Raw genomic sequence first — 9,077 nt, forward strand, 5'->3', positions numbered from 1 at the left:
CATCACACTCCTCCTCCTCAACGTCCCATCACACTCCTCCTCCTCCTCAACGTCCCATCACACTCCTCCTCCTCAACGTCCCATCACACTCCACCTCCTCAACGTCCCATCACACTCCTCCTCCTCAACGTCCCATCACACTCCTCCTCCTCAACGTCCCTCAACGTCCCCATCACACTCCTCCTCCTCCTCAACGTCCCATCACACTCCTCCTCCTCAACGTCCCCATCACACTCCTCCTCCTCAACGTCCCATCACACTCCTCCTCCTCCTCCTCAACGTCCCATCACACTCCTCCTCCTCAACGTCCCCATCACACTCCTCCTCCTCCTCCTCAACGTCCCATCACACTCCTCCTCCTCCTCCTCAACGTCCCATCACACTCCTCCTCCTCAACGTCCCCATCACACTCCTCCTCCTCCTCCTCAACGTCCCCATCACACTCCTCCTCCTCCTCCTCAACGTCCCATCACACTCCTCCTCCTCCTCCTCAACGTCCCATCACACTCCTCCTCCTCCTCCTCAACGTCCCCATCACACTCCTCCTCCTCAACGTCCCCATCACACTCCTCCTCCTCAACGTCCCATCACACTCCTCCTCCTCAACGTCCCCATCACACTCCTCCTCCTCAACGTCCCATCACACTCCTCCTCCTCCTCCTCAACGTCCCATCACACTCCTCCTCCTCAACGTCCCATCACACTCCTCCTCCTCCTGCTCGACGTCCCATCACACTCCTCCTCCTCAACGTCCCCATCACACTCCTCCTCCTCCTCCTCAATGTCCCATCACACTCCTCCTCCTCCTCAACGTCCCCATCACACTCCACCTCCTCCTCCTCAACGTCCCCATCACACTCCTCCTCCTCCTCCTCAACGTCCCATCACACTCCTCCTCCTCCTCCTCAATGTCCCATCACACTCCTCCTCCTCCTCAACGTCCCCATCACACTCCTCCTCCTCCTCCTCAATGTCCCATCGCACTCCTCCTCCTCCTCAACGTCCCCATCACACTCCACCTCCTCCTCCTCAACGTCCCCATCACACTCCTCCTCCTCCTCCTCAATGTCCCATCGCACTCCTCCTCCTCCTCAACGTCCCCATCACACTCCTCCTCCTCCTCCTCAACGTCCCCATCACACTCCTCCTCCTCCTTCTCAAACGTCCCATCACACTCCTCCTCCTCCTCCTCAACGTCCCCATCACACTCCACCTCCTCCTCCTCAAAGTCCCCATCACACTCCTCCTCCTCCTCCTCAACGTCCCATCACACTCCTCCTCCTCAACGTCCCCATCACACTCCACCTCCTCAACGTCCCATCACACTCCTCCTCCTCCTCCTCAACGTCCCCATCACACTCCTCCTCCTCCTCCTCAACGTCCCCATCACACTCCTCCTCCTCAACGTCCCATCACAATCCTCCTCCTCAACGTCCCCATCATACTACTCCTCCTCCTCCTCAACGTCCCATCACACTCCTCCTCCTCCTCCTCAACGTCCCATCACACTCCACCTCCTCAACGTCCCATCACACTCCTCCTCCTCCTCCTCAACGTCCCCATCACACTCCTCCTCCTCCTCAACGTCCCATCACACTCCACCTCCTCAACGTCCCATCACACTCCACCTCCTCAACGTCCCCATCACACTCCTTCTCCTCCTCCTCAACGTCCCATCACACTCCACCTCCTCAACGTCCCATCACACTCCTCCTCCTCCTCCTCAACGTCCCATCACACTCCACCTCCTCAACGTCCCCATCACACTCCTCCTCCTCCTCCTCAACGTCCCTCAACGTCCCATCACACTCCACCTCCTCAACGTCCCCATCACACTCCTCCTCCTCCTCCTCAACGTCCCTCAACGTCCCCATCACACTCCTCCTCCTCCTCCTCAACGTCCCATCACACTCCTCCTCCTCAACGTCCCCATCACACTCCTCCTCCTCCTCCTCAACGTCCCATCACACTCCTCCTCCTCCTCCTCAACGTCCCATCACACTCCACCTCCTCAACGTCCCCATCACACTCCTCCTCCTCCTCCTCAACGTCCCTCAATGTCCCATCACACTCCTCCTCCTCAACGTCCCATCACACTCCTCCTCCTCCTCCTCAACGTCCCATCACACTCCTCCTCCTCAACGTCCCCATCACACTCCTCCTCCTCCTCCTCAACGTCCCATCACACTCCTCCTCCTCCTCCTCAACGTCCCATCACACTCCTCCTCCTCAACGTCCCCATCACACTCCTCCTCCTCCTCCTCAACGTCCCATCACACTCCTCCTCCTCCTCCTCAACGTCCCATCACACTCCTCCTCCTCCTCCTCAACGTCCCCATCACACTCCTCCTTCTCCTCCTCAACGTCCCATCACACTCCTCCTCCTCAACGTCCCATCACACTCCTCCTCCTCCTGCTCGACGTCCCATCACACTCCTCCTCCTCAACGTCCCCATCACACTCCTCCTCCTCCTCCTCAATGTCCCATCACACTCCTCCTCCTCCTCAACGTCCCCATCACACTCCACCTCCTCCTCCTCAACGTCCCCATCACACTCCTCCTCCTCCTCCTCAACGTCCCATCACACTCCTCCTCCTCCTCCTCAATGTCCCATCACACTCCTCCTCCTCCTCAACGTCCCCATCACACTCCTCCTCCTCCTCCTCAATGTCCCATCGCACTCCTCCTCCTCCTCAACGTCCCCATCACACTCCACCTCCTCCTCCTCAACGTCCCCATCACACTCCTCCTCCTCCTCCTCAACGTCCCATCATACTCCTCAACGTCCCCATCACACTCCTCCTCCTCCTCCTCAACGTCCCATCATACTCCTCCTCCTCAACGTCCCCATCACACTCCACCTCCTCAACGTCCCATCACACTCCTCCTCCTCCTCCTCAACGTCCCCATCACACTCCTCCTCCTCCTCCTCAACGTCCCCATCACACTCCTCCTCCTCAACGTCCCATCACAATCCTCCTCCTCAACGTCCCCATCACACTACTCCTCCTCCTCCTCAACGTCCCATCACACTCCTCCTCCTCCTCCTCAACGTCCCATCACACTCCACCTCCTCAACGTCCCATCACACTCCTCCTCCTCCTCCTCAACGTCCCATCACACTCCACCTCCTCAACGTCCCATTACACTCCACCTCCTCAACGTCCCCATCACACTCCTTCTCCTCCTCCTCAACGTCCCATCACACTCCCCCTCCTCCTCCTCAACGTCCCTCAACGTCCCATCACACTCCACCTCCTCAACGTCCCCATCACACTCCTCCTCCTCCTCCTCAACGTCCCTCAACGTCCCCATCACACTCCTCCTCCTCCTCCTCAACGTCCCATCACACTCCTCCTCCTCAACGTCCCCATCACACTCCTCCTCCTCCTCCTCAACGTCCCATCACACTCCTCCTCCTCCTCCTCAACGTCCCATCACACTCCACCTCCTCAACGTCCCCATCACACTCCTCCTCCTCCTCCTCAACGTCCCTCAACGTCCCATCACACTCCTCCTCCTCAACGTCCCATCACACTCCTCCTCCTCAACGTCCCATCACACTCCTCCTCCTCCTCCTCCTCAACGTCCCATCACACTCCTCCTCCTCAACGTCCCATCACACTCCTCCTCCTCAACGTCCCTCAACGTCCCCATCACACTCCTCCTCCTCCTCCTCAACGTCCCATCACACTCCTCCTCCTCAACGTCCCATCACACTCCTCCTCCTCCTCCTCAACGTCCCTCAACGTCCCCATCACACTCCTCCTCCTCCTCCCTCAACGTCCCCATCACACTCCACCTCCTCAACGTCCCATCACACTCCTCCTCCTCCTCCTCATCGTCCCATCACACTCCTCCTCCTCAACGTCCCTCAACGTCCCCATCACACTCCTCCTCCTCCTCCTCAACGTCCCATCACACTCCTCCTCCTCCTCCTCAACGTCCCATCACACTCCTCCTCCTCAATGTCCCCATTACACTCCTCCTCCTCCTCCTCAACGTCCCATCACAGTCCTCCTCCTCCTCCTCAACGTCCCCATCACACTCCTCCTCCTCCTCAACGTCCCTCAAAGTCCCATCACACTCCTCCTCCTCCTCCTCAACGTCCCATCACACTCCTCCTCCTCAACGTCCCCATCACACTCCTCCTCCTCCTCCTCAACGTCCCCATCACACTCCTCCTCCTCCTCCTCAACGTCCCATCACACTCCTCCTCCTCAACGTCCCCATCACACTCCTCCACCTCCTCCTCAACGTCCCCATCACACTCCTCCTCCTCCTCCTCAACGTCCCTCAACGTCCCATCACACTCCTCCTCCTCCTCCTCCTCCACGTCCCCATCACACTCCTCCTCCTCCTCAACGTCCCTCAATGTCCCATCACACTCCTCCTACTCAACGTCCCCATCACACTCCTCCTCCTCCTCCTCAACGTCCCATCACACTCCACCTCCTCCTCCTCAACGTCCCCATCACACTCCTCCTCCTCCTTCTCAACGTCCCATCACACTCCTCCTCCTCCTCCTCAACGTCCCCATCACACTCCTCCTCCTCCTTCTCAACGTCCCATCACACTCCACCTCCTCAACGTCCCCATCACACTCCTCCTCCTCCTCCTCAACGTCCCATCACACTCCTCCTCCTCAACGTCCCATCACACTCCTCCTCCTCCTCCTCAATGTCCCCATCACACTCCACCTCCTCAACGTCCCCATCACACTCCTCCTCCTCCTCAACGTCCCCATCACACTCCTCCTCCTCCTCCTCAACGTCCCATCACACTCCTCCTCCTCAACGTCCCCATCACACTCCACCTCCTCAACGTCCCCATCACACTCCTCCTCCTCCTCCTCAACATCCCATCACACTCCTCCTCCTCCTCCTCAACGTCCCATCACACTCCTCCTCCTCAACGTCCCCATCACACTCCTCCTCCTCCTCCTCAACGTCCCATCACACTCCTCCTCCTCAACGTCCCATCACACTCCTCCTCCTCCTCCTCAATGTCCCCATCACACTCCTCCTCCTCCTTCTCAACGTCCCATCACACTCCTCCTCCTCCTCCTCAACGTCCCCATCACACTCCTCCTCCTCCTTCTCAACGTCCCATCACACTCCACCTCCTCAACGTCCCCATCACACTCCTCCTCCTCCTCCTCAACGTCCCATCACACTCCTCCTCCTCAACGTCCCATCACACTCCTCCTCCTCCTCCTCAATGTCCCCATCACACTCCACCTCCTCAACGTCCCCATCACACTCCTCCTCCTCCTCAACGTCCCCATCACACTCCTCCTCCTCCTCCTCAACGTCCCATCACACTCCCTCCTCCTCAACGTCCCCATCACACTCCACCTCCTCAACGTCCCCATCACACTCCTCCTCCTCCTCCTCAACATCCCATCACACTCCTCCTCCTCCTCCTCAACGTCCCATCACACTCCTCCTCCTCAACGTCCCCATCACACTCCTCCTCCTCCTCCTCAACGTCCCATCACACTCCTCCTCCTCCTCCTCAACGTCCCATCACACTCCTCCTCCTCCTCAACGTCCCCATCACACTCCTCCTCCTCAATGTCCCATCACACTCCTCCTCCTCCTCCTCCTCCTCCTCAACGTCCCCATCACACTCCTCCTCCTCAACGTCCCATCACACTCCTCCTCCTCCTCCTCAACGTCCCATCACACTCCTCCTCCTCAACGTCTCCATCACACTCCTCCTCCTCCTCCTCAACGTCCCATCACACTCCTCCTCCTCCTCCTCAACGTCCCATCACACTCCCCCTCCTCCTCCTCAACGTCCCCATCACACTCCTCCTCCTCCTCCTCAACGTCCCATCACACTCCTCCTCCTCAACGTCCCCATCACACTCCTCCTCCTCCTCCTCAACGTCCCATCACACTCCTCCTCCTCAACGTCCCCATCACACTCCTCCTCCTCCTCCTCAACGTCCCATCACACTCCTCCTCCTCCTCCTCAACGTCCCATCACACTCCTCCTCCTCCTCCTCAACGTCCCATCACACTCCTCCTCCTCAACGTCCCATCACACTCCACCTCCTCCTCCTCAACGTCCCCCATCACACTCCACCTCCTCAACGTCCCATCACACTCCTCCTCCTCCTCCTCAACGTCCCATCACACTCCTCCTCCTCCTCCTCAACGTCCCATCACACTCCACCTCCTCCTCCTCAACGTCCCATCACACTCCTCCTCTTAACCTGCTCCATCACCCCAACAACCTGCTCCACCCTGACCAACAACCTGCTCCACCTCACCAACAACCTGCTCCACCCTGACCAACAACCTGCTCCACCCAGACCAACAACCTGCTCCACCTCACCAACAACCCAGACCAACAACCTGCTCCACCTCACCAACAACCTGCTCCACCACCAGACCAACAACCTGCTCCACCTCACCAACAACCTGCTCCACCCTCACCAACAACCTGCCACCTCACCAACAACCTGCTCCACCAGCCAACAACCTGCTCCACCTCACCAACAACCTGCTCCACCCAGACCAACAACCTGCTCCACCCAGACCAACAACCTGCTCCACCTCACCAACAACCTGCTCCACCCAGACCAACAACCTGCTCCACCTCACCAACAACCTGCTCCACCCTACCAACAACCTGCTCCACGCAGACCAACAACCTGCTCCACCTCACCAACAACCTGCTCCACCCAGACCAACAACCTGCTCCACCCAGACCAACAACCTGCTCCACCTCACCAACAACCTGCTCCACCCAGACCAACAACCTGCTCCACCTCACCAACAACCTGCTCCACCTCACCAACAACCTGCTCCACCCAGACCAACAACCTGCTCCACCTCACCAACAACCTGCTCCACCCAGACCAACAACCTGCTCCACCCAGACCAACAACCTGCTCCACCTCACCAACAACCTGCTCCACCAGACCAACAACCTGCTCCACCAGACCAACAACCTGCTCCACCTCACCAACAACCTGCTCCACCCAGACCAACAACCTGCTCCACCGCAGACCAACAACCTGCTCCACCTCACCAACAACCTGCTCCACCCAGACCAACAACCTGCTCCACCTCACCAACAACCTGCTCCACCCAGACCAACAACCTGCTCCACCTCACCAACAACCTGCTCCACCTCACCAACAACCTGCTCCACCCAGACCAACAACCTGCTCCACCTCACCAACAACCTGCTCCACCCAGACCAACAACCTGCTCCACCTCACCAACAACCTGCTCCACCCAGACCAACAACCTGCTCCACCTCACCCAACAACCTGCTCCACCCAGACCAACAACCTGCTCCACCCAACCAACAACCTGCTCCCACCTCACCATCAACCTGCTCCTCCTCACGTCCCATCACCTCCTCCTCCTCACCCAACAACCTGCTCCACCTCACCAACAACCTGCTCCACCTCACCAACAACCTGCCTCCACCCAGACCCAACACACCTGCCTCCACCTCCCAACAACTGCTCCACCCAGACCAACAACCTCCTCCTCCTCAACGTCCCATCACACTCCTCCTCCTCCTCCTCAACGTCCCATCACACTCCTCCTCCTCCTCCTCAACGTCCCATCACACTCCTCCTCCTCAACGTCCCCATCACACTCCACCTCCTCCTCCTCAACGTCCCATCACACTCCACCTCCCTCAACGTCCCATCACACTCCTCCTCTCCTCAACGTCCCCATCACACTCCTCCTCCTCCTCCTCAACGTCCCATCACACTCCTCCTCCTCCTCAACGTCCCCATCACACTCCTCCTCCTCCTCCTCAACGTCCCATCACACTCCTCCTCCTCCTCCTCAACGTCCCATCACACTCCTCCTCCTCAACGTCCCCATCACACTCCTCCTCCTCCTCCTCAACGTCCCATCACACTCCTCCTCCTCCTCAACGTCCCATCACACTCCTCCTCCTTCTCCTCAACGTCCCCATCACACTCCCCTCCTCCTCCTCAACGTCCCATCACACTCCTCCTCCTCCTCCTCAACGTCCCATCACACTCCTCCTCCTCCTCCTCAACGTCCCCATCACACTCCTCCTCCTCCTCCTCAACGTCCCCATCACACTCCTCCTCCTCAACGTCCCCATCACACTCCTCCTCCTCCTCAACGTCCCCATCACACTCCTCCTCCTCCTCCTCAACGTCCCATCACACTCCTCCTCCTCAACGTCCCCATCACACTCCTCCTCCTCAACGTCCCCATCACACTCCTCCTCCTCCTCCTCAACGTCCCATCACACTCCTCCTCCTCCTCCTCCTCAACGTCCCATCACACTCCTCCTCCTCCTCAACGTCCCATCACACTCCTCCTCCTCCTCACGTCCCTCAACGTCCCATCACACTCCTCCTCCTCAACGTCCCATCACACTCCTCCTCCTCAACGTCCCCATCACACTCCTCCTCCTCCTCCTCAACGTCCCATCACACTCCTCCTCCTCAACGTCCCCATCACACTCCTCCTCCTCCTCCTCAACGTCCCATCACACTCTCCTCCTCCTCTCCTCAACGTCCCATCACACTCCTCCTCCTCCTCCTCAACGTCCCATCACACTCCTCCTCCTCAACGTCCCCATCACACTCCTCCTCCTCTCCTCAACGTCCCCATCACACCTCCTCCTCCTCAACGTCCCCATCACACTCCTCCTCCTCCTCCTCAACGTCCCATCACACTCCTCCTCCTCCTCAACGTCCATCACACTCCTCCTCCTCAACGTCCCATCACACTCCACCTCCTCCTCAACGTCCCATCACACTCCTCCTCCTCAACGTCCCATCACACCTCCTCCACCCTCTCCTCAACGTCCCCATCACACTCCTCCTCCTCAACGTCCCCATCACACTCCACCTCCTCAACGTCCCCATCACACTCCTCCTCCTCCTCAACGTCCAATCACACTCCTCCTCCTCCCTCCTCAACGTCCCATCACACTCCACCTCCTCCTCCTCAACGTCCCATCACACTCCTCCTCTTAACCTGCTCCATCACCCCAACAACCTGCTCCACCCTGACCAACAACCTGCCTCCACCTCACCAACAACCTGCTCCACCCT

Source organism: Blennius ocellaris (genome assembly GCF_963422515.1).
Source record: "Blennius ocellaris genome assembly, chromosome: 5".
NCBI classification, from domain to species: domain Eukaryota; kingdom Metazoa; phylum Chordata; class Actinopteri; order Blenniiformes; family Blenniidae; genus Blennius; species Blennius ocellaris.